The following is a 26,309-nucleotide window of genomic DNA, read 5'->3' as shown; positions in this document are numbered from 1 at the left end:
TGGCTATGCCCACTATAAAGATGAGATTCAGAAAGATTAAATATCTTGCGAAGATCACAGAGCTAGTTAGAGATAGAGAGGGATTTGAATCTCAGTCCATCCAAATCCAGAGTCTGAGCCAGAGAGATCTAGGTTAGAACTCTCCTATCACTCATTAGCTGTGTAAACTTGGACAGATTTCTTAACTTCAGTGAGGTAGGTCTCCATTCACATATCTTTAAAATGGAGAGAATGCTTACCTCCCAGGATTGTCCAAAGATTAAATAATTGAGACAGGATATGTTAAAATGCTGAGCACAGGGAGTCTTCCCTCTGTGATCTGCCTTGAAATAAGCACTCTGTTAAGGGCCTGAGTCCATAAGACTCCCTCCTCCCCCAGTGTTGGAGATATAGTGGGAGACAGAAGACAATAACTTATTATAGGATGGTTTTAGACATTTACCCCAATATGTGAAACAAATAAAAAGGGGATACTCTGTTTGACCGGTGTGGGTGTTTGTAAAGAGGGAACTGATCCACCCACTCAGCCTTTCCCAGCTGCCCCTGGGGGTCCTAGACCGGCTCCTTTGACCCTGGGGCCCTGAAAACAGTCATTAGGTGAGATGGTATCTGGGGGACTTTCAAACTAAAAACCTAGTTTCTACTGTAGGTACACAAATATCTGTAATAAAAGGTACAAATATGATGACAACCATAATATATACGTCCATTCAGACAGAGAGAGATCACAGTTGCTTTTTTCATGGAAGAGGAAAGAAGAGGGTCAGTAATGGTGGTATCACAAAAAGGTGGCCTTTCACAGAATGGGTAAGATTTTAAGAGGCTGAGATCACCACTGAAGAGGAAGGAGAGGAATGACATGCATTTTAATGGGTATGTATCAGGAGGAAAGGCAAAATACGATAAGACAAAAGAAAAGAAAAAAAAAATACAGAGCATCTTTGAGACTTGTGAGTCATTCTGACTTAACTGGAGCTTCAAGTACAGATGTGTAGGAAGTAGGGGAGGTGAGACTGGAAACTGGAGGCAATAAAAGACATGGCTTTTGGAGTCAGACAGATGCGGGTCTGAGTTCCTGTTCTGACAAACACTAGTTGCGTGAACAGGGAAACTCATTTAACTTCTACAACCTCGGCGTCCTATTCTGGAAAATGGAGCTATTAATGCTACTACTACTACTGGGACTTCTCTGGCGGTCCAGTGGTTAAGACTTTGCCATCCAATGCAGGGGGGTGTGGGTTCGATCCCTAGTCGGGGACCTAAGATCCCACACGCCTCGAGGCCAGAAAGCCCAAACAGAAAACAGAAGCAGTATTGTAACGAATTCAATAAAGACTTTAAAAATGGTCCACATCAAAAAAGATCTTAAAAAAAAAATACTACTACTAATAATAAAGGAGAATAGTAACACTTACTGAGCATTCACTCTGTGCCAAGCATGTTTCTAAGCACTTTAAAGGTGTTAACACAGTCTTCACAACAACCCTGTGATGTAGATCCAGTCATTGCCACAATTTTGCATATGAGGAGGCTGAGGTAAGAGAGGGTAACAAACCTGTCTAGCAAGTCACTTGTCACACAGTTAATAAGAAGGAGATTGGAATCCAGGCATTCTTGTTCTGGAATCTATCTCATTATTAGAAGTTTAGCCATCCACCACACAGAGTATGGTGAGAATTAAATGAGATAACTCTCATAATATGCCTGTGATGGGGTTTAGGACATGCTACCCCGAAATGTGACACCTTGGCATATTGAACGGATTAAGCTAAAGGAGCTTGAAAAAATGGCAGAAGCAGAGAGGTCAGAGTCCCCTCCCCCATGTCCTGTTCCTTTGAATAGGTCGAAAACCTTCATGTGAGAGGTGTCCTCCCTATGCCTAGAGGAAAGGCGCATCTTTATCACAGAAGACAAAGGGACACCAAGAAGAACCCTGCATTTAGGTTTTGCTAGGCTTCCCCTAGTTTACTACACTTATCTTAGTCTCATTAAACTATCACATTTTTACAGGACTACTCACTCTTCAAACTTAGGATAAATATACTCAGGTCTAACTGTTTCTTCGGGTCTTCATTTCTTTATGAAGGCTCCCATGTCATATAAAACTTATATTAAATAAACCTGTATGCTTTTCTTCTGTATCTGTCAGGTTAATATTCAGACCCAGCCAGGAACCTCAAGAAGGTCGAGGAAAATTTCTACCTCTGCTACACTCACGAAGTGTCAGGCACAGAGTAAGAGTATAACTGAATAAATCTTAGCCTGGAAACGGAGAGAAAGAGAGTTTGAAGCCCAGACCCATGAAGGTTCTTGAATACCATACTTTGGAGTAGTTTTTGATGTTTCCTAGTTGGCAATTTTTAATTATATGTGGGGTTGCAATAGGCTTGTGGTGTGATCAGAAATGTGATTTAGAAAGCTTCAGCTTTTAGGATATACCAGCTTATAAACAGAATTGTGGACCGATTAGATTTTTATTTTAATAGTCATTAAATGGGCTCCCAAAAGGTGGTGGCAGTGGAGATGGAAAGGAGGAAACATAGAGGTAAAAGCTATTACAGACACTGAGATGGAGGGTGGAGCAAGCAAAAGATGACTCAAGGTTTCGGAGGCTGGGTGACTGGGAGAACGCTGCTGATGCCATTAATAGAAACACAGAAAGCAGGGAGAGAAGCTGGACTTTGAGGGAAAAAAATGATGATTGCATTCTTTACAGATTGAGTTTGAAGTGATGACACATCATTTAGGTGGAGATACACAGTAGACAATCAGCTTTGCAGGAACTCAGCTCCATATAACAAACAGTAGCATCTAAACTTTTATTCTTAGGATATCCTTTTTGATTAGACATGTTCAGCACATTCTCATTTTGTATATAAAAGTAAATATATATATGTGTGTTTATTTAGAAATTGCACACATGTCTGTACAGTATAAAAGATGCACATAGGGGCTTCCCTGGCGGCGCAGTGGTTGAGAGTCCGCCTGCCGATGCAGGGGACACGGGTTTGTGCCCCGGTCCGGGAAGATCCCACGTGCCGCGGAGCGGCTGGGCCCGTGAGCCATGACCGCTGCGCCTGCGCGTCCGGAGCCTGTGCTCTGAAACGGGAGAGGCCACAGCAGTGAGAGGCCCACGTACCGAAAAAAAAAAAAGATGCACATAGAAAATAATAATAGAAATATAGATTCCGGTTTTTTCCTATGCCCCCATGGATACTTTTGAGTACCCTCTGGTAGGCATGTATCCTATTTTGGAGACCACTGAAATATCTTAGATATTTCCTTCTCCAGTGTTGGGAAGGAACCTAAATGCATTTGCACTGAACAAAATGACCTTCTATTGCCTCTTTTCCTATGAATGAAAATCTCCCCTTTTCGGGAGTTCTTAACAGTGTGCACAGGAGGGAAAGGACTAAAGACTTCATTGTCCTACAAGTTCTCACATGTGTGCATAAAAGTCTGTGTATAAGGATGTTCAATGTAGCATTGTTGATAAAGGTGAAAATAACCTAAAAGTCCATAAGAAAAGAGAAAATAACACAAATTATGATACATCATTTTATGAAATAAAGAATTCAGTTAAACGTACACGTACTGAGGCGGGGAGGGACCTCCAAAACATATTGTCAAGTCAAAATATAAGTTGCAGTAGAGACAATGTCTTATGAGGGATTCCCCACGACCTATGAAGTAGTTTGAATAAACATATATATATATATATATATTTTTTTTTTCTTTTCATTGAATGACACTGAATCTGAAGAAGCTATAGATCAAGCACTACTTTATAAGAATTACAGAGAACTAAGGAATATGCTGGATAACACCAAGGGAATGCAATCAATAAAATCCAAACTGAGGGGATTTATTTAGGACAAATGATTAAGTGATTCACTTTATTCAACAAATGAAAATAATTTAAAAAGTGAGAAAGAGCTGGAAGGGAACTATGATTAAAGAGACAAAATTTTCAAAACTGGCAAAACTAAGCTATTTAAGGATGTCCACTTGAGTAACAAATTATGCCCTCTGTATTGTTTATTCTTTCTATAGTGATGTGTTCATTTGTGTCATTAAATATAACATTAAAGAGAAAAAACAGAAACTATATATAGTGTGATTTGTTGGAATGGAAATTCTAGGTGTATGTTAGAATGAGAATCCCATTTATTAACAAAGCTAAAGATGGACTTACATTTATAAGGATATTATGTTCAGAGATACATAATTATATATCTTCAACTAGGAAACCATACAAATGTAGTTTATTTGCAGAATGAATAAAATGAGTTAGCCTTTAACTGCATTTTCTTTTTTTAATTTCATTTAATTTTATTTATTTATTATTTTTGGCTGCATTGGGTCTTAGTTGCAGCACGCGTGATCTCTGTTGCGGTGCACGGGCTTCTCTCTAGTTGTGGCATGTGGGTTTTCTCTCTCTGGTTGTAGTGCACAGGCTCCAGAGCGCATGGGCTCTGTAGTTGTGGCACACAGGCTCCAGAGCACATGGGCTCTGTAGTTTGGGGCATGTGGGCTCAGTAGTTGTGGCACGTGGGCTTAGTTGCCCTACGGCATGTGGGATCTTAGTTCCCCAACCAGGGATCGAACCCCTGTGCCCTGCATTGGAAGGTGGATTCTTTAGCACTAGACCACCAGGGAAGCCCCTAAATGTTTTTTCTCTAAGATTGCTAAACATTCTTGCCTTTTTTTCTGTTGGATTCTCAAATAGAAAAAGTAGTCTTTTGTTAATTGATATCTCTGATCTTTGGGCCTACATCTTAAGATACTTTAAGAAAATGGGTATTAGACATGTACAGGAAAGTTATTAACCACTGAGATGAAAATCTTCTGATTGATGGTAGGAGCATTCTGTTATTCAGACTGATGCCAAAATACGACAAACTGATGCCAAAATATAATGGACCTCTAGTTCTAAAAGCTGATTGAGCTCAAGAGTGGTGGAAACTTACAATTAAGGGAAAAATTAGTACTGTTTTTGTATTACTTATCCTCCGTATTTGCTTCAGATCTTTTTTTTTCCCACAGAATCACATGTTTATTTGGTTGCTTTGTGTAAGTTTGCAGAAAATTTTGCTACTGAAAGACCATTATAAACAAGAGCCATTGTTTTATTAAGCTTATCTGCCTGAAGATTATTTGATGTGTGGGTAAGAATTTGTGAATCTATTATCAAGGCTCTGTCCCAATCCACTTTTAGAAGCTCTTTTCAACATATTCTTGGTTTCATATTTAGATGCTAATAGAGATTATAGGAATTGTGTACATTTTTTTCTTCTAATTCTTGTAACCAGTAGAGACCTCTAAACTGAAATGAAGAAAACCCAGTGTACATCTTTCTTTTTCCACTACCAACAATTTCCAATCTATTTTGCAAATATAGGACAGCTGCTTTATTGAGCTAAAAAAAAATACTACAAAATGTAATGATAGCACTTTGGACTCTATTCTGATCTCCCTTAAACTCCACACAGCTTGGATTTTTCTGTAATTTTAATGAAAATGTGGCATGGCACATCTCTCTCATTTAAATTATGCACCGTCAGTATTTCCTTCTTTGCAACTGAAGCACTTCTTGGGAAACTTGCCAGGTACAAGAGGGGAGGGTGAAAGCTGAAAATAGAAAATGGAGGTGGGGGAGGGGAAAGGAACTGGACTAAACAAACACACTCTTCATGCAGCCCTGTTTTTAAAGACTTGCAAATCACTGGGAAATAGGGTACAGAAGTTCAAGTAGGATTAAGGTAGCTTTAGCAAGCTTAAATGGGGCTAAACAGAGGTCAGAATAGGGCTACAAGTCAAACTTTAAAAACTCGTTTGATTTGTTAAAACCTAACACAAGAATTCATTCATTTTAATAGGGTATCAGAGTACCTCTTATTACTATTTAGCTACTTATGGCTTGATAGTCATGTGGAAAAGTCAATAATGTTTCTTCATACCAGTGACAATTTCTCAGTTAACGAAGCCCTCTTCCTTCACCTGCCATGCTCTTCTTTTGTTTTCCAAGCAAAGATCAATCATTCATTTATTTAACAAGTATTTGTTGAGAGCCAGAGTGAAGAACAAGACAGCTTACTATCGTCTATGTTACAACTCCATCTTTTGTAGAATTCACATATACACAGAAATGAAATTCCCTTGGGAAGAGGTGATTTAAAAAAAAAAAAAGAATAGGCACCATATTTATATAAGCGAGAAATAGCCATATAAATTTGGTACCATTTTATAAATCACTTTCACATTTAGTTCTCACTTTAGCCTGGCATGACAAGTATTACTATCTCCCTATTTTATGGATGAGGAAGGAGTTTCAGAAAGGTTAAGGAAATTGGTGCTCATCATCTTTCGGTTGCAGAGCTATGACTCAGAGTTGGGCCTTCTGACTGGGAATCAGTACTTTTCTCATTATGGTGCAGAGGTTGGGAATGCTAGCTCTGGAATCCAAACAATTTGGGTTTGACTCACAATCTGCTCCTTACCATGACCTTAGGCAAGTTGTGTTCTAAGCCTGTTTTATCTAAAATGGAAATCATGATAAAACCTCCCTCCAAGGGTTGTGGGAAGGTGTAAATATTATAAGACTTGTGCTTAGCACAAAGTCCAGACACAGAAAGGGTTAAGTAGGATAGATTAACCCATTCTTCAAGCAGGATCAGGAATCCCCTGTTACTTTTCTAATGGAACTCTTTAAAAACAAAGAAGTTCCGGTTGGTGGAGTAAAAAAAAGATGTTCTGGGAGAATAGAATGGAAATTAAACCTTAGTGCATCTTACTGTCAGGGCTAGTGCTGTGAGTAGGGAGTGTCAAAGGAAATCTAGGTCCTCAGCTCAAAAACACTTGTTTTGACATAATAAGATTCCTTTAGGATAAGTCAACAGATGTTTTAAAATGCAAATCTTTGGGGGTAGGAGGAACAAAGTGATAGCTTTCTGTGATAACCTGTTATAAATTCTTTTCCTCAAGTAATATCTTATTTGAGATCTTCTGCACAGCAAGAAGGAAGAAGGGGATTTTGGTGCACTTTAGGGTAGGGTGGGTCTAGAAGAGATAGGATTAGGTGAGAAGTAGAATACCTTTGGCCAGAATGGTGGAAGCCTGAGGGTGCTTGGGTGAGGAGAGGCAGAGCATTCTAAAAGAAGAGTCCGGAAAATGTGGGAAAATTCCAAAATCCCCTTCCTTTATTTTGTGATGTTGTTTGGAATTGATAACTGCCTGATGTCAATAAAAATCATCTCCCAGCTTGCCTTTGGCACTGCTGGCATGGTGCTGATGCCTGAACTGGTATACTTGGTTGGGGCAAACCCTGTAGTGTAGCACAGCAATCTGTTTCCAAGTGTCCAAAGGGTTGTGCAGGCAGATACTTGTCCAGTAGGCTGAGTCAGAACCCCTGGGAGGGCACAGCTTGTTTTCTCTCTGGAACCTGCTTGCATTCATTATTTAAATTGTACCTTTAAAGGTCTTCTCTGAAATATTTCCAGCTAGGGAAATCAGGAATGCCTCTTCCCCAGCAGCATACTGGGGCAGAGATCCCTGAACTGAGTCCAGAGTTCTGGGTTTGAATCCCAGCTGTGTCTCCTGTCTGGATTTCAGTTTCCTGATCTATAAAATGGAGGAGTCAGATTTGTTGGTCTGTGATTGTCATCCCCTGAGTTGGCATGATTCAGTCATTCTTTTTTTTTTTTTTAATTTTTTAATTTTATTTATTTTTTTATATACAGCAGGTTCTTACTAGTCATTCTTGATATAAAGGTGGTTTTTAGTTCGGCTCTAATTTAGCAGCCACAGCCCCTCCGTTCTTATCTCACTGCTGGCTCTAGGATATAACAAACATTTGCTGTGAAATCTCTCTCTTTCAGTCTCTGTTTAGCAGCAGAAATCCCAAAATACTAACTTATTGACTGCTCCTATCATCTCTACATTAGGTTTCCTTTGCATTTCGCCATCCAGTGACCCACATCTAAATAGGTGGAGGTTGCATAAAAAGAAAAAAGGCAGAAAGTTAAGTCAGAGCTGAACTGTAGATCAATTGCCGCAATTTTACCCCAAAGCAGGGCTGTGCTTCTGGAAGGACTAAGATTTACTGGTTTCAACACATGAAGATGTAAAATGTGCTGTTATCACATCTCCACAGAATGTGTACTGGCACCAACCTGCGGAAACTGCATGGAATAGCAACTTCCTAGTTGCTTTGTCAGTCCTACTCTCCATTTTGTGAGTCCAGATTCCAGTGTGTTACCCAGGGATAGATGCTGTCTTGTTGGGAGCGAACCTTGAACCGTAGTCCATTATGACTGATATCGATATGACTGTATGGCTTAGATACCTGTATATTTAAATGAAATGGAACCTTATGATACTCAGAATTCTGCATTTAAACACAACGTAAACTTTCGTTTATATATTCACTGAAGATACAGTCAGTAAGTACCTGCTAGGTGTGGGATACTGTAAAATGATCAAAGCAGATTACTTGCTGGAAGGAATCTGAATTTTAGACTCAGAAAGATTTTGTCTGAATTTAGCTGCTGGTACTAAGTTTACTTTGAACGTGATATTCAACTTCTCTGTGCTTCTACTTTCTCTTGGGAATAACAATGTATCTCAGAAGATCTTTGTGAGTATGAGTCTCAGGTATGTGTGGGTATTCAAAAATATTGTTTTATTAGTCTAGTTACTGAATAATAATTACAGCCCCCACTTTAGAACTGATGAAAGTGCTTTCACATATAGCACAGCATTTTAATCTCATACCACCCTCTGAGGCTGGTATGACATTTTACCTTCGTTTAGGAGATAAGAAAGCTGAAGTCCAGAGTGGTTGGACTCAGATATTTCTTCAAACTGATTCCTCGACCCAAAGCCCCTCCGCAGAGGAAGCATATTTACTAACCAATAAATAAATAAAGGAAGAGTTCTATCCATCCAAGAAAGGCCCTGCTGAACGCTCAATAAGTCTGTCTCCTTTCATAAGCGGGGAGGAAAATATTTCTGATTTGCAAATATACAACCATGCCTAGATGGGATGCCTGTAATACAAGTGAATTTCATTGCAGATTTCTAGTATCTCATCTTCCCTCCTCAGCCAACCACACTATCTTTCAAGAGTTTATTAATTTGCTACTTGAAGAATTCTCTGATGCTGAGATGATCTGCGAAGCAGTCAGCATAAACAAGGGTTTTCTAACCAGAATATCATGATTTTCCACACATCAATACTGTAAGTCATTCTTAGTGGATCGTGGCCAGAGTCTTTAATAATGTGATTTCTGGAGCTATGAAAGGCCCCTAGGCCGAGACATAATTCTCCTCCTATATAACTCTTTAAATTTCTCTGCAGTCTTTTATTCTGCAGTTAGAGATGAGGCTTGAAGTGTAAATATCCATAAAAATAGTAGTTAATTGACTTACTTTTGTACTAAGGCAAGTGATACCAGATTCTTTTCTAAGGTAACATTTACTGAAAAGGAGGGATACTGGCCAAACCACCATCAGGGTGTTGGGTGGGATAGAGACCAGAAACTGTGATGAGAAGGCCTAGCACAGAAAAGAATAAGTGAAGTCAAGGATGACATAACATTTTCACCCCTTAGATTGATTTAAGTTGTTTGGTAACATCAAATATTAGCTAGGTATGAGGTTTTTTCATGCTCTGCTGGTAGGAAGGATAAATTGGTACTGTGTCTTTGGAAAAATATGTTGGCAGTATATTAAAACTCAATATCTAATCAATGGGACATCGTACATATGACCAAAGAAACACGTTAGGTTGTCCAAAACATCATTCTTTATTAAAGGGGGAAAAACTGTCTAAATGCCCAGCAAAGAAAGAATAATTTCACAGGCTAGAGTACATTCATATCATGACATACGAGGTAGAAGCTGTAGAAAATGAAAACAATCAATGTATACCCATATGGAAAGATAGTTAATGTGATGTGAAGTTAAAAAAAAATTATACCTCTTTCCCTTACTATGTATTTATATATCTTCATATATGTATGGAAATGCATCGAAAAATTCTGGAAGACATACTCAAAATGGATAATAGTGATGGCCTGAGATTGTGAGGTAGTAGATGAAAGAGATTTTAGAACTGTAATGTTGGAATTTTTTTCATTGGATGTATTAATGTATTTCAAAGGAGAAAGAATGCACTGCACATGTATTAATACCTAACTGACAAATACTCTGAAAATCAAAAGTGAATTATTGAATGTGAGAACTATTGTAAAATGTTTTAAACATAAGCTACCCCTTTCTTCTTTTTTTTCAAATTAATTTATTTTATTTATTCATTATTTTTAGCTATGTTGGGTCTTCCTTACCTTCCGCGGGCTTTCTCTAATAGCGGTGAGCCGGGGCTACTCTTCATTGCGGTGCACGGGCTTCTCATTGCAGAGCACGGGCTTAGTTGCTCCACGGCACATGGGATCTTCCCGGACCAGGGCTCGAACCCCTGTCCCCTGCATTGGCAGGCGGATTCTTAACCACTGCACCACCAGGGAAAGGCCCTACCCCTTTCTTCTTAAGCATGAAGAATTTCCTGAAGATCACATTGCTCAGTAGAGTTTCAAATGGACTGCCATCTTTGACCTCCAGACTTCAGCTCTAGCACCCCTTCCACAGTTTTGAGCTTAGTCTCAGGACACCAGTGCATCTTTACCAGCAGTGCTAAAAATCCTTGCTATGCAAAAATAAGGTGATAGTACTCTGACGAATGTGGGATAAAGGGTTAGGGCAGGGACAACTGGTTGACTTTACCTGATTCAAAAGGACAAAAGACTGACTTTACCTGGTTCATATCCTACTTTGGTTCCGGTTAGAAGAGTCTATTTTATATCTTCCTTTTAAATTTTCAACTAGAAGTGTTGGAACTACTGGGAAGTATGGGAGAATAAGCCAAGAGAATGGCTCTCAAATGTGCTTTTTATGATTTTTACACTTATAATAATACCAACTGAAGCTCTGATAGTGATAAAAGGAAAATGGCTTTGCAAACAAAATGTATTAAATTTTGTTTAATTATACAACTAAAGGACATTCAATTGTAGTTAATTGGCCAGATTAGGAGATCTGGGTTCTATCCCAGTTTGCCCCATGAAAGATGTGTGGAAAATCTGAATATATTATGGAAAGAATGATAACTTCTTACCTAGGTTGCTGGTAAAAATAAATATGATAAAATGTTTGATAATAGCTGCTGCACTGATAAAAGTACACAATAAATTCTTGTTGAACTGAACTCTATTGTACTATTCTTCAGTACTCTTATTTCAGAACTTTTGCAAATTAAAAGCAAAGAGGAAGATAAGATGCAGAGAGGGTAACAGAGAAGATGTAGCATACTTTGGAGGACTGATCTTAGAATTTTGGAACTTGTAGGAGCTTAGATATATTTTTAGTTATCCCAACAGTCTCATTTTATAAATAAGGAAATTGAGAACCTGAGAGGTTAAATGACTTGTCTAAAATCACTCAGTAGGATAGAGTCAGGTCTTCACAGTTTCACTCAGCTAACTTTATTTTTCAGAAGGTTCAGTGATGGTTTCTTTTGAAGGGAAGAACACAGCCATTCTATCTGCTTCCCTAAAGGATGCCAGAAAACAATCAACTGTGGAACACTATGTAAAGGGAAGCTCAGTGAGTGAGAGAATTGTATTGTTTACCTCAACTATATGCTATCAACCTCTCAACCATTTGGTCATCAAATTGACCTGCTGCTATTGATACCAAGTTTGGGAGAGGGGTGTGTACCTGCCTCAAAGTCTCCTGGTGCAAAATATGGAAGAAGAAAAGTAAAAAACTAGGAAATAGGACTTTGGGCTGGTTAAGTGATGTCACCTAGCTTATTCTACCAACAGAAAACTGCTGTTTAGCTAAAAGAAAACATTTTCCAACTTTTCTCAGTAGGGTTGCCAGATGTTCTGTAACTGGAATGATGCAGTCCTATATTTTAGATGTCTGGTAAAACAAATAATTAAATAGAGAGAGAGCATGTAAAGGTTTAAAAAATTATTTAGACTTTATAAAAATTTGAATTAAAGATAGAGCATTGTTAGGCTTCCTCAGCCAACAAACTAGATATTCACTGGTTATACTGTATGTTGAATTTTAAATTAATATTTTTATAATTACTTCAGAAATGTGCATGATTCCTCTCTTAAATGCTGCCATAGAAAATATTTTCAATTTTCAATATGTTGAATTATGTGTGGACTGACTATATAAAACAAATTCGAACTGAAATTTTGTTTTCTTCAAAATTCCAAGCAATTGTTTAAAAATAATTGTTTCTAAGAAGGATATAAAATAAATCAACATTTCACAACCAATAAATACAAAATACCAGATGATATAAGCAATCATTTTTAAATATTAAATCTTTGTTCCCAATCCCCTTTGCCAAGTCCCCTATTTTTGAGGAGTACCTCTGGAATTCTATTTTTTAACATCAGTAGAAGCTCTTTCCAGTTTTTTTTTTTTTCCCCAGCTGTGTTAAGTAGAAGAAAGGGTCCTTGGAACCAGACCAATTTGGTTTCAAATTCTTTCTCCACTACTTTCTAGCTTACTAGCTGTGGAACCCGGGTCAAATTATTTTAATTCTCAACTTTCTCTTCAGAAATTGAAAATTATAATTCCTACCTTGAAGGTTTTTTGAAGGTTAAAGGAAACAGTCACTCCTTTACCATATAGGTATACAAACCGGTATGAAAAGCACTTAGCATGATGACTGACTTGGAATGTGCTCAGGTTTTGGAATACCACCCTCTTCCTCGTGAGTCTGCATGGTGCTTCCCAATCTGTTTTTAAAAACTCCCAAAAGGATTTCAGGGTCAAGTAAGTTTGGGGGAGCTACATAAGTAGTCCCTCTCTTTGGTCTAAGAGAATGCACATTTGCATATTAAAGGTTCTAAGGAGGCATAATCTGATGTTTTTCAATTTTATTTGAGCACAGATTCTCTAATCTCTAAAGAACATAAATTAATGGTTCTAGGGAACACAGTTTGGGGAAAATTGGGCCAGAAAATGGGGAAGTATGGGTAATGGCTTTAAGGCTCCTGAGAACAGGGAAAAAGCTTCGAAGGAAAAAACAGGGACAGCTTGTGTAGCTGTCCATTCCCATTAGAGCTTCCTCCCTTTTTCCAATTAGAGTATGGGTCCCTTAGAGGAAGGCTTTCAGACTTTCCCATCAAAGTACCCCTAAAGCAAGGGACACTGAACACTTATTTTATCATGAAATCCCATGAGAGTCTCCCATGTTACACCATAAGATACCTGTTTGTTTAAATATAAAAATTTAAATTACTGAGAAGTAAATGACAATAATTTCTTACACACACACACACACACACACACACACACATACACACGTTCTCTGATCAATTTTATGTTCTTGTAAGATGTATCACATTTCATGCTTATTTGGTATACAAATGCAAACTCCCTGCTATAATACTGAGCAGAGTATATGTACTGGGATGAGTACATATACTCCGGTATGAGAGGCAGGGCCTTGAGTCAGCCAGTCTACAAATATTGACTGTGTTCTCTAGAATGGGAACTGCTTTAGGGGCTGAGCAAGGAGGCAGAGAGGTTTTGTGCTTTTAAGGAATTCTCATAAGTTGTGTCCCATGAATGAGAAATTATTATTATTATTTTTTTTGTGGTATGCGGGCCTCTCACTGCCGCGGCCTCCCCTGCTGCGGAGCACAGGCTCCAGACGCGCAGGCCCAGCATCCATGGCTCACAGGCCCAGTCGCTCCACGGCACGTGGGACCCTCCTTGACCGGGGCACGAAACCGCGTCCCCTGCATCGGCAGGCGGACTCCCAACCACTGCGCCACCAGGGAAGCCTCATGAGAAATTCTTACAGTCTGTGTCCCATGAAAGTGCGTGGGGGTCGGAGTGCTGACCATGAGGAGGGAAGCAGTGAGACAGCCAGTAAACTCATGCAATGATAAATAAGGTCACTTTTAGCACTAATTGATGCTCTGAAGAAGCTGCAATAGTGATAGAGTGACTGGTGGAAGCTACTTGAACTAGAGGGTCAGGGAGGTTCTTTGAGGATGAAAATTCTGGCTGAAGCTCACTCCTAAGAAGGATGCCATACAAAGGGTTGTGCGAAGAACTTTCTAAGTTGAAGGCAGAACACTTACAAAAGCCCAGGGATGGGAAATGGCTTGGCAAGTGTCTTAGGATGGGTATTTCACAATAGACCCTGAAATAAGGACAGGTACAGGTAGTTTATTTGGGAGGTCATCTCAGGAAACACCAGAGAGGAAATGGAGAAAGTGGACAAGGAGAGAGAAAAACCAAGAAAGGGTGTGTTATGAGAGGGCAACTGCTATAGATAAGAGGGACTTATTTCCCCTGGGGTGGAGCTGCTGAAAGAAACCACCTGGATCTCACCTCACAGTCATCCTAAACAGAGGGCTGGGAGGGGGCCATGTATCTGCCTTCTCCCAGAGCTCACTGGCTATTATCCTCAGGGTATTAACGCTCCTGCACTTTCAGGTTGTACCTGTGGAGGTCAAGCAAATTCCTGAAGAACTAAAGAAAATCCTCAGGCAAATAAGAAGAGAAACCCAGATGCTAAAGACAGGAAAATGTCAGTATGCTGAAAACTCTTCAGGGGCAGGGAGGATAATGGCAGGGTATCAACAGTGCCTGTCTTCCATAGAATAGAACTCAAAGCTAACTTGGTTGAAGCATAATAGGGGAAAAATGAAAAGATGAGTTCAGGGAGGTTGGCAGAAGCCAGATGATGTGTAACTTTGCCTATTTTAAGTCCATTTGCAGTGAGTAGCCACTGGAGGGTTTTAAGTGGGAAAATGATCTGATCTGATCAAGCTTTAGAAAGATAGCTATGTGGATTTTCTTTTCTTTTTTTTTTTTTTTTTTGTTTTTTTTTTTTTGGGGTTTTTTTTTTTTTTTTTTTTTTTTTTGGTTGTTGTTATTTTGGGGTTTTGTTTGTTTGCTTTTTTTTTTGTTTTGTTTTGTGGACAATTGCCTGCAAGAAGACAAGAGGCAGAAAGAGGGATAAAAAGGCTATTGCATAATAATAAAGAGATCATAGTCAATTAAGTTTAGTGGTAGATTATTAGTCTTTTTTTTGCGGTATGTGGGCCTCTCACTGTTGTGGCCTCTCCCATTGCGGAGCACAGGCTCCGGACGCGCAGGCTCAGTGGCCATGGCTCACAGGCCCAGCCGCTCCGCGGCATGTGGGATCTTCCTGGACCGGGGCACGAACCCATGTCCCCTGCATCGACAGGCGGACTCTCACCCACTGCGCCACCAGGGAAGCCCTAGTCTTCATCTTAATCTATAAGCAGTATTTGAGAAAACTGATCACTTTTTTTTTGTTGTTTTGCGTCACGCGGGCCTCTCGCTGTTGTGGCCTCTCCCGTTGCGGAGCACAGGCTCCGGACGCACATGCTCAGCGGCCATGGCTCACGGGCCCAGCCGCTTCGCGGCATGTGGGATCTTCCCGGACCGGGGAACAAACCCGCGTCCCCTGAATCGGCAGGCGGACTCTCAACCACTGCGCCACCAGGGAAGCCCCTGATCACTTCTTTTTGAAACACTTTCTTGGCTTGGCTTTCAGAAGACCACTTCCTCTTGATGCTCCTATTACCTCTTTGGGACTCTTAGTCTCTGTTCTTGGAGTGCTCCAGAGCTCAGTTCTGGAACATTTTTCTCTCTTTACATACTTCTTAGGTGATCTCATGTAGTCTTACAGCTTTAAATAGGCACCCATTAGTCTTTCAGATGTGTATCTGTAGCCCAGACCTTTCTCTTGAACTCGAGTCATTTATGTCACTACAAGCTTCATTGTCTTTTGGGGGTCTGATTGACCTCTCAAAACTAAGATGTCAAAAACTGAACCCTTGGTTCCCCTGACCTCTGCAAATGGTGGTGGGGATTAAAAGGGTAGCAGTGGAGGTGATGAAAGTGATTGGTTCATGAAACATTTGGGAGGTAGAGCCAACAAGTCTTAATGATGCATTAGATGTGAGGATGAGTAGGAACCTAAGATGGCAAGTCAGTTTTGACCTGAATAACTGGAAAGGTGATAGTGATATATACTGAAATGGAAGGTATAGATTTGACAGAGAAAATCAGCGGTTCTGCTCTGACTATATTAAGTTTGATACGTGTGTTAGGCATTCAAATAGGGTATGTGAGGTAACTGAGCACTCCATCTAAAGCAGAGATTCCCTCACTCGCATCCATATTGAAAATGAGGATTTTACATAGATGTAGCCCAAATAAAAGCTCTCTGTTTCTCTCTGCATATTGGGACTACAGAGTTGAAGAACAGTGTCTAACCATTAAACACTTAGGAAAGAGTAGATGAGGATATGGACTGATAAACATACCTCTGCAGTGGATCCTAAAATATTCACAGGCAGGTTAGCAGCTGAAAACGTTAGGCAATCATTATCAAATAGATTTGCATATAAAAAACTGAAACTATTATAGCCAAGTCAGTCCTTTTAAAATTCTCTGCTCAAATCCCTCCAGAGACTTCCATTTCACTTAGAATAAACGTCCTGACTATGTCTGACCTGGCTGTTTTTTTTTTGGAGGTACGCAGGCCTCTCGCTGTTGTGGCCTCTCCCATTGCGGAGCACAGCTCCGGACGCGCAGGCTCAGCGGCCATGGCTCACAGAACCAGCCGCTCCATGGCATGTGGGATCTTCCCGGACCGGGGCACGAACCCTTGTCCCCTGCATCGGCAGGCGGACTCTCAACCACTGCACCACCAGGGAAGCCCGACCTGGTTGTCTTTAACCTCTAGTCTCCTGACCACCTACCCTCCTCTTCCCTTAACACATCACACTTGCACACTCAGCCCCGCCCACAGTGGCCTCTTTGCTCTACCTTAAACACCCCCAACTGTCCACTGGTAGCCTTTGCCCTTGTTCCTTCCCTCTGCCTGGAGCTTTCTTCCTCCCAGCTATGTGTTAGGCTTCTTTCCTAGCCTCATTCTGACCTTGCTCAAATGTTTCCTACACAAGGGACCCTCCTTAGACCATCTTATGTGGAATACCAGACTCTGTTGCTGTTTATCCCTTTATTCTGTTTATACTTCTTCACAGTTTTTATCACTATTTCAGCTTAGTTTAAGTATTTATTTGCTTATTATCTGTCTCTCTTATTAGCATGTAGGTGTCAATAGGCCAGGAGCTTTACTTAGTCTGTTTTATTTAATGCTATATCCCTAGATCCTAGAACATTACCTGACATATAAGAGGTTCTTGGTAAGAATGTAATTGAATAAATGAACAAGTCATTCTTTTTAAAATGTATATCATCAAATGTTTCTTATGTGGAAATTGAATGTGATAGAATGCCAGGTAAGAAATATCTGATAGGCAGGAGAAACCTGTGATAAGCTATCTCAGAGGGAACAGTCTCAGAGCCTAGATTTAAAAATCTAGGCCTGGAGGGAGGGAGACGCAAGAGGGAAGAGATATGGGAACATATGTATATGTATAACTGATTCACTTTGTTATAAAGCAGAAACTAACACACCATTGTAAAGCAATTATACTCTAATAAAGATGTAAAAAAAAAAATCTAGGCCGACAGGCCCTACAATCAGCATCAAGGAAATCTCTCAAAATTTAGCATGTCCCCAGATATAGTGGGAAAGAGCCATTTCCCAGTCATTCAGGGAAAGAGCTCCAGTGTCTGATTCAGGGCCGGGGGTTGGGAAGGAGGAAGTTAGAATGACAATAATCATATGGTATAAACTACTGAGACTGGATCTCAGGTAAAGTGGAACAATCAAGGACATAATGACAGAACTAGAGTATATATTAGACTAGTGTTTCTCAAACTTTTTATATATTAGAATTAACTGCGGGGGGCGCTTTTAAAAACTCTCTGTGATGAGGTTGTACCCTATACCAATGAAGTGACTCCAAGGTACAGACAAATTTGAGACTCAGTGTACTAGACATTGCTCTTCAAAGAGTGGTCCCCAGACTGGCAGCTCTGGCATTACCCACAACTTGTTAGAAATGCAGAATTACAGGCTCCATGACTACCTACCAATCAGAATCTGCATTTTAACGAGATCTGGGTGATATGTACACACACTGAAATTTGAGAAGCACTAATGTAGACTGCGAGGTAAGAGCTAGGCAGGAAGTAAAGTCATTAATCCTTAATTCCCTGAAGTGAATTAGAGAACCATAAATCCCCCTATGTTCACTATACTTTCTGATTTGGGTCAGAGTTAGATCAGAGCCTGGGAGCAGGGGTGGGTGTAGAGGGCATTGAAATGACGTACAGATGGCCTTACCTCTTGGGAGAGGTCCTTTAATGGAATAGGGAACCAGACAGGGTTTAAATCCAGTTTATGACAACTGGTAGGAGATAGGATTGGAATGGTAGGTTGGTTTCAACTGTAAATGAGCCACAAATAGTGATGGTGTTGGAGCAGGTGAATAACGTAATAAAATCTATATTTTGGATGCAGATTGACCAGGTAGAAATTCTTGATGCACTCCTGAGTAAAACAATAATGAGTTGAGAATAGTACAAGAATGAGAATAAGTGGAATTTTTTTCACTGTTCTTCAATATTAATGTTTGTCCACAAGTCAAAATTAGGTTGTATAGCTTATTATTTTAATCATCCAGACACTAAAAACATCACCTAAAATTAGGAGAACATGTAGAGTCCAACAGTAGATTAGAAATTGCTTTGCTTGGTTAGTTTTGTGAAGATCCTGCTAAATTCTTTTCTTCAGAAATGTAACTTTTTATTTCCACATCAATAGCATAGTTGACATTTTATTTTTTGCCATTTCTTATCATTATTCTTACAATTGCAAACTTTAAAGTTGTAATACATTTTATGTATTGTAAGAAAGTATTAGTATATATGAAAATTTCTCTAGGCTGTTAATCAAGCCCACTATAGGCCTTTGCATTTATGTCACCTCATTTTAAATGCATGAGCTTGTTTCCTTGTGAAGAGTTAGGGAAATGTAGGAAAACTAAGAAGTGAAAGAAATTTGAGGACCATCCAAGGAATCTGATTTATGGTGGAAATGGCTCTCTTACCTATTACATAGTATTCTATCATATGTATTTTATGTTTTTAAAAATTGCAACTGGCCTTTGACCTACTAAACTACAATCTCTATGAGGTAAGGTGAAATCCCAGACACTGTTCCTGGCATGGAGTGGGTGATCAATAAGTATGTTTTGAATAAATGAATGTATGATCATCAGCTTTTAGTCTGGGAGGAATCTGGCTTGTCACTGCCCCTTTCTCTGGATGGAGGGGGTTGCCCTTATCTGATGGGAGCTGCCTTTCCTGGAGAAAGCTGGGAGGTTAGGCTTCTGGAATCGCAGCTTTGCCTTGCTTTCTCTGCACTGCTTTATCCTGCTCATCTCCCTCCCTTATAGGTATCTCCCTAAAGCATTTTCAATATGTAATTTGCACAAGAAATCCTGTCTCAGACTCTACTCCTAGGAAATCTTACCTAAGATGTTATATTTGTATGTATAATTGTTAAATATTATATAAACGTACATGTGTATGTATATACATGTGTATGTATGTGTGTATGTACACGTGTATATACACACAAAAATTTCAAAAATTTTTATCCTGTCCTGTATTAAGAAGTACATTTTACCTTTGGATCTAGTATAAAATGTTAATAAAAATATATATACTTACACACATACCCATATTTATTTATTTAACAACAAGTGTCTGTCTATTGCCTATTATGTGCCAAGCACTGTTGTTCTCTGTTGTATTGGATGGGGAAACAGCAGTGAATATAGAGCTTACGTTCATAATACAAAACTTAACTTTACCATGCGCTATGCAGTCTGATACATGGTATTCTATTCTAATATTTTCTTTTACAATCTATTGTAGTCTATTTCTTTAAAAAAAAATGCTGTTCATGACTCACTAAATTGATTTAACAATCTGCATGAGAGTTGTAACCATCAGTTTGAAAATAGTGCCTTAGATAGTGTCAGATCTCATTTTATAAGGTATAGGGATTTTTTGTTAATACCTTCAGGCATTTAATATGATACAATATTTAATATCAAGGAAAAATATATAACTGGCATATGCATGGTAATATTATCTTATTCCTTGAAGGCTTATATGATTCAACCTTTATTTTTTATTAATATTTCTTTTCAAAATACCCTTTTCATCTTCTTCAAGTAGAAGTCAGTAGATGAAGCTTTTGCCCTATGTCTAAACTGTCAAGGTCTCTAAGAGAAAATGTGCTTTAAAGAAGTAGGAGTTAATGGTCACTCTTGCACTATAAATTCTATTGGCAGATACTCTACTAGCTGGTAGATAAAAGGATGACTTTCTCCTTGAAAACTCTAATGAGACTTGGGAATAATATACAATCTGTGATTCATGTACTATACTCTAAATGTAAGAGCTTTTAAACAATCTTCAAACCTTATCTAAAATAAATCATATTATTTCTTGTTATTTCTTAGAGAAGTAAAGATATCTAATACAATTATACTCCAATAAAGATGTAAAAAAAAAAAAAGAAAAAAAACAAGTTATAAATATTTGTGAAGTAAAACAACTTTAGTTTTTGAGCCTAAAAATCTTCATTTTCTTCTTGAGAAAAGGTTATGACATATGTTTGCCATTTGATTGACTTAGAAGTGAGGAAGTACTGTATTATCTACAAATATATTCTTTCTGGAGAGAAGCTTAGAAAGGTCAGGGCTGAAGCAGTTGCAAATGGTGGAAGGAAAGCATTCCCCCAAGCGTGACCTGGATTTAAATACTAATTCTACTGAAGGAATAGGTGGCATAGGGCTTGCTTATGAATTGCAACTTTCTTTCTGTAAAATGGGATAGTAATCCTAACTTCTCAGACTTGTTGTGAGAAAAAAATGTCATAATACACTGAATATCTGACTTATTATCACTCAGTAGACACTTAATAAATGCTCATTTATTTCAGTTAAGATTCATCAGGAGGGAACATTTAGCTAGCCCGGTGAGAGAAGTCCATGAGAAAATTGTCTGATTGTTTAATACACCCATTGGGACTTACATGTTCAAACAAGAGCTCTGAGAGGCTACATGTAGAGGCCAGTGATGATGTCCTTACTCCCAGCATCTTCAAAACTCCACTTTGGAATTGCCCTCAGAATATATCTTACCTTATAGTCACATTTTATGATTGAGATTATTCAGTATTTACTCAGCTGGATCTCTAACTTTCTCATCAGGCTTACACCTCCATAATGTAGTGGTTTTAAAAGTCCAATTCGACTTTGAAAGGTTAAGCTATTTAAAAAACATGATGCAGGACTTGAAAGCAACATTGAAAGAAAAACTCCCAAAGTGCTGTGATTCACGGCAACTAACATGATTGTTAAACTACTGGCCCGACTCGCCAAGAAGCCAATAAGATACAAACTACTGACGGTGATTCTCACTGACAAGCCAAGGATAGCTTCCAGTTGCTCAGGATCAAACCACAGCTGTGGGCCAGAGCCAGGACTGTGGAATCTTGTGGTGCACTGAGACTGCAAGCTTAGAGTTTGAGGCTTGGGAGCTTGTGAAAATCTAGAGCTTCAAGGGATCTCCCAAGGCTCCGTTCCTTAGCTAAGATATACCTGATCTTATAGTTCTGATCTGGTTCAATGTTTCTGTCTTACTGTTTTAAGTATGCTGTTACGGGACTTCCTTGGTGGTCCAGTGGTAAGAAATCCACCTTCCAATGCAGGGGACGTGGGTTCAATCCCTGGTTGGGGAACTAAGATCCCACGTGCCATGGGACAGCTAAGCTTGAGCACCACAACCACTGAGTCGCTCACCCCAATGACAGTGCCCGCGTGCCACAAACTACAGAGCCCACGCGCTCTGGAGCCCTCGCACCACAACTGGAGAGAGAAAACCCATACGCCACAACTAGAGAGGAGCCCGTGTCGCAACGAAAAATCCTGCACGCCTCAATGAAGACCCCGCGTCCCGCAACTAAGACCGGACGCAGCCAATAAAACAAATATTTTGTAAAAACAATAAATAAATAAATAGAATATGCCATTACTTCCCAGTGTCTGCTTTTACTCAGAATGAGACAGTTCCACAATGATCACAGGAAAAGTTGTTTAACCTTTCTGATCCTCAGATTCCTCATATGGAAAATGGAAGTAATACAAGTACATTCCAGTAAGGTTGTTGTGAGATTATATAAGATATTGAAAATAAAGTGTTTAATGGGGCACTTGGCACAAAGTAAACCCTCAGTAATAATAATAATTTATTATTATTATTCATAATATCTGAATATAGTGCAATCTACCTCTGTGCCCAGCTCAATGGCTAGGAAACCCAGCTGAATTAAAGCCTATCTCTCTTGGGTATACTTAAAAGGGGATGCTAGACAACTATTACTGGGATAGGGAACCTTTTACAGGGTGTCTAAAGTTCAGATTATGGGCGAAGAGAAAGCCACTGACGGCTCTGTGCTAGTTAGATAAATTTGATTTACATTCAAGTGTGTTATTTTTGTTAATGGTCATGTGCCTTTATAGTCACATTTGCTATGGATATATGGATTCAGTTTTCATGACTTCTGAACCCATTGCCCATTTCTATAATAATAATAATAATAGTAATAAGCACAACTAACATTTACTGAAAATTATTAAGGGTGCTACAAAAACCCTTTGATGTGGGCTGTGTATCTGATTTGACATCACTGTAATGAATAAAGTATCAAAGCAGAAAGAGCAGAGCTATCCTCACCCCCCATCTTTAACTCAGCTCTCCCCACATACCCACCCGCCCAAGCCCTTCATTCTGGTATTCAGGAGTGTTTAAGGCATCGTTAAACTGTATAACTGCCAATTTTCTCTTCCTACTGGTAAAGTATAGGTATGAATGCTTTCACTTGCACCTCAGCAAATATTTATTAAATGCTTGCTCTGAAGCACTGGTCAAAGGACTGAAGTAGAACAAACCTTCAGAGACCCGCTAGTCCAGAGGCCTTGTAATGTCTCACGGGTCCACTCCCCTGACCAGTTCATTCTGTTACAGTTGAAGAATCTTTTTAACTAAATTTTCCATGTGTCAGTTTTTACATTTTTTTTTTTTTTTTTTTTTTTTTTTTTTTTTTTTTTTTTTTTTTTTTGCTGTACGCGGGCCTCTCACTGTTGTGGCCTCTCCCGTTGCGGAGCACAGGCTCCGGATGCGCAGGCTCAGCGGCCATGGCTCACGGGCCCAGCCGCTCCGCGGCATGTAGGATCCTCCCGGACTGGAGCACGAACCTGTGTCCCCTGCATCGGCAGGTGGACTCTCAACCACTGAGCCACCAGGGAAGCCCAGTTTTTACATGTTTTAAATGATGATAACATTTGTCCTACTTTATAGCTTATATGAAAGTGTAGTAGGTCATTAAAGCAATGCCTTGGTCTTTGGTGATGTTAGTTGGTCTTTAGTATTTACCAGTCAAGAGGTGACAAAGAGTGGAACACTTCTAGGGGAATACCACTAGAAAACCATACAAGAAAGCCACTCATCATCACAGATGGGGCTTTGTGACAGAATGTTTAAGTCACTGTGTTTTTGAGTTCCTGTAGCCTAACCCAATTTCCAATCATTCAGGGGGTATGTCACTTGGGATAGTTATTGTGTCATAGTGGAAAAAATATAGCTGAGATTGCTGCAGGCTAGGCACTCTTCAAAGGCAAATGAAAGAATGAAAACTACTCTCTGACACCTTTTTAAACAAAGAACTTTTAACTATATATAGTCCACGGTTCAACTCACGCAAGGCATGCCAATGTTTTCAAGTACGATTTGCTCTTAAGACGGTTACTGCCAGTTGGAAGTTATGGTTGCTGGTGAAGTCTGTGTTTTAATACACACTATTTATGTTGGTTGCTGTTTTTCAACTTTTAGGTAACATCACCCCAAAGAACACAACTATAAAATAAAAAAGGGCCAAATTTTAAGACTTTGCTGAAGCACATTGGGAATGTCTCTTATGAAGGGGTAAGACAGGTTAAGAATTGGCTTTTTGTAAAGAATAAAATGAGGCTCATCTTTCATGACATAGAATTGGCAGCTCTGTAGTTTCTTTCCGTAAATAAAATACCATTGATAGCTCTTCCAGTTCTTAAAGACTGGAGAAAACAGACAGCTTTACAGAAATGACAGAGTATCTAACACAGCCATTCTTTATTCATTAACTCTAAGAAGGAAAACACTTGAAATAACCAGGAAGAAAAATACCTATTTTCCTCATCACCCAACATGTCAATTATTTCTCTTTTGTCAAATATTCTGTAACCAAGATCTATTTTTACAAATAGGGGCAAGATAATCTAGAGGAGAGGGAGGGAGGAGGAGAGAGAGTGAGGAGGGAAAAAAGGAGGAAGGAAGGGAGGGAGACTGCAAGAATGTGATGGGTCTCCCACCAGTATTTCTAGGCTCTTTATATTGTCATTAGTTTTTCTCCTGATAAGCATCCTGCCTCATTCAGGCAATATATTACACTGAAGAATCTTTTTCATTTAACTCTCCTCTGTCTCGATTTCTTTATCCTTTAAATGATGATAATGTTTGTTCTGTCTCATAGTGAAGGTGTTAGGATTAATAGTATATTATAGATAAAAATGTTTTGAACTCCCCAGAAGACATTCCTATTGTCGTCATTATCATCAAAAAATACTCTGCATTTTCTTCTTATTGCTTCTTAGCTTCCCAACATCTAGCCAAAGTAGTAGCTTAATGATGGATATAAAATAATAGAGCTGCAAAAGAACTCAAGATTGTTGAATTCAACCTTCTTTTCTTTTATACAGAATTGGATAGTGGGGCTTAGAGACATTAAATGACTTTTTAAGGTTACAATAATTCCCTGCTCAGTTTCCTCAACTATGAATGATTTTCAAGACTATGTTGTCAACTCTTCTCTTTATATGCTTATTTTCTTAGCAGCTTGAACTATTTAAACTTGAACTACAGTCTCTACTCTAAAATTTCTAAAATTGGCACCTCTATGTTTGGCAGGCATGTTCTTCAATCTCATACATTTATTTGTTTTTACAACTTGAACAATTAGATAACTGTACTAGTTTCCCAGAGCTGCCTAACAAATATCACAAATTGCATGATCAAGTGCTTAAAACAACAGACATTTATTCTCTCATGGTTCTGTGTGAGAAGTCTGAAATCAAGATGTCAATAGGGCCTTACTCTGAAGTCTCTGGGAAATAATCTTTCTCTTCCTCTTAATAGAGTCTGGTTGCTGCTGGCAATCTTTGGCATGCCTTGGCTTGCAGCTCTGTTACTCCAATCTTTGATTCTGTCATCACATGGTCTACTCTCTCTGTGTATTTCCATGTCTTCAAATCTCCCTCTCCTTAGAAAGATACCAGTCACTGGAGTTAGGCCCACTCTAATCCAGTATGATGGCCTCTCAACTTGATTAATCAATCTGCAAAGACCCTATTTCCAAATAAGACAGATCTCTTTCACAGGTGCCTGGGGTTAGAACCTCAACGTATCTTTTTAAAGGACACAAAACAACCCACAACAATAACCTACTCTCACAACAAAATCAAGATGGCTAAAATCAACCTCATTGGAGTCTTTGGAAATTGACTTCATTTCTGTCAATAGTATCACTAATCTGGAAGTGTTTAGGAAACAGATAATTTTAATTCTTCTATCATACTTATGCTCTAGATTCAATCTGCCATGAGGTTCTACTGTTTGTTCTTTTGAAGTATCCATCAACTTTCTTTATTGTCCATTGCCTCTGTGTCTGCCCTGGGCCAGGCCTTTAATTCCCAAGTTAGTTCTGTTGATTCCAGTCTCGCTCTTATATAGTCCCTTACTTCTCAAAATGTAGTCCAAGGAACAGGAGCATCAGTATAAGCTACAAGCTTGGTAGAAATAAGAATTTTGGCCCCATCCCAGACCTGATTGTGATTCTGAATTACAATCTGCATTTTAACATGATCACCAAGTGATACTCATTAAAGTCTGACAACCCTGAGGTGGTTCAGAGCAAAACTGATGCCCTTTTAAGGTATCCCAAAGCCTAACTTGTTGGAAAAAATTTTAAATCCCTTCCAATTCTAGCTTTATCCAGACCAATTAAATAAATTAAATCAAATATGTACAATGGGATATTATATCAGAGATATTATAAAACTAATAATGATATCCAATATCATTAAATCGCTTGGGAAAAATGCTTGGTATATTGTTAATTCAAAAATGCTGGTTCTGAGACTTCCCTG

The sequence above is a fragment of the Neophocaena asiaeorientalis genome, unplaced genomic scaffold (assembly GCF_003031525.2).
Source record: "Neophocaena asiaeorientalis asiaeorientalis breed wild unplaced genomic scaffold, Neophocaena_asiaeorientalis_V1.1 scaffold15, whole genome shotgun sequence".
Lineage (NCBI taxonomy): Eukaryota > Metazoa > Chordata > Mammalia > Artiodactyla > Phocoenidae > Neophocaena > Neophocaena asiaeorientalis.
This window is presented reverse-complemented; position numbering follows the sequence as displayed.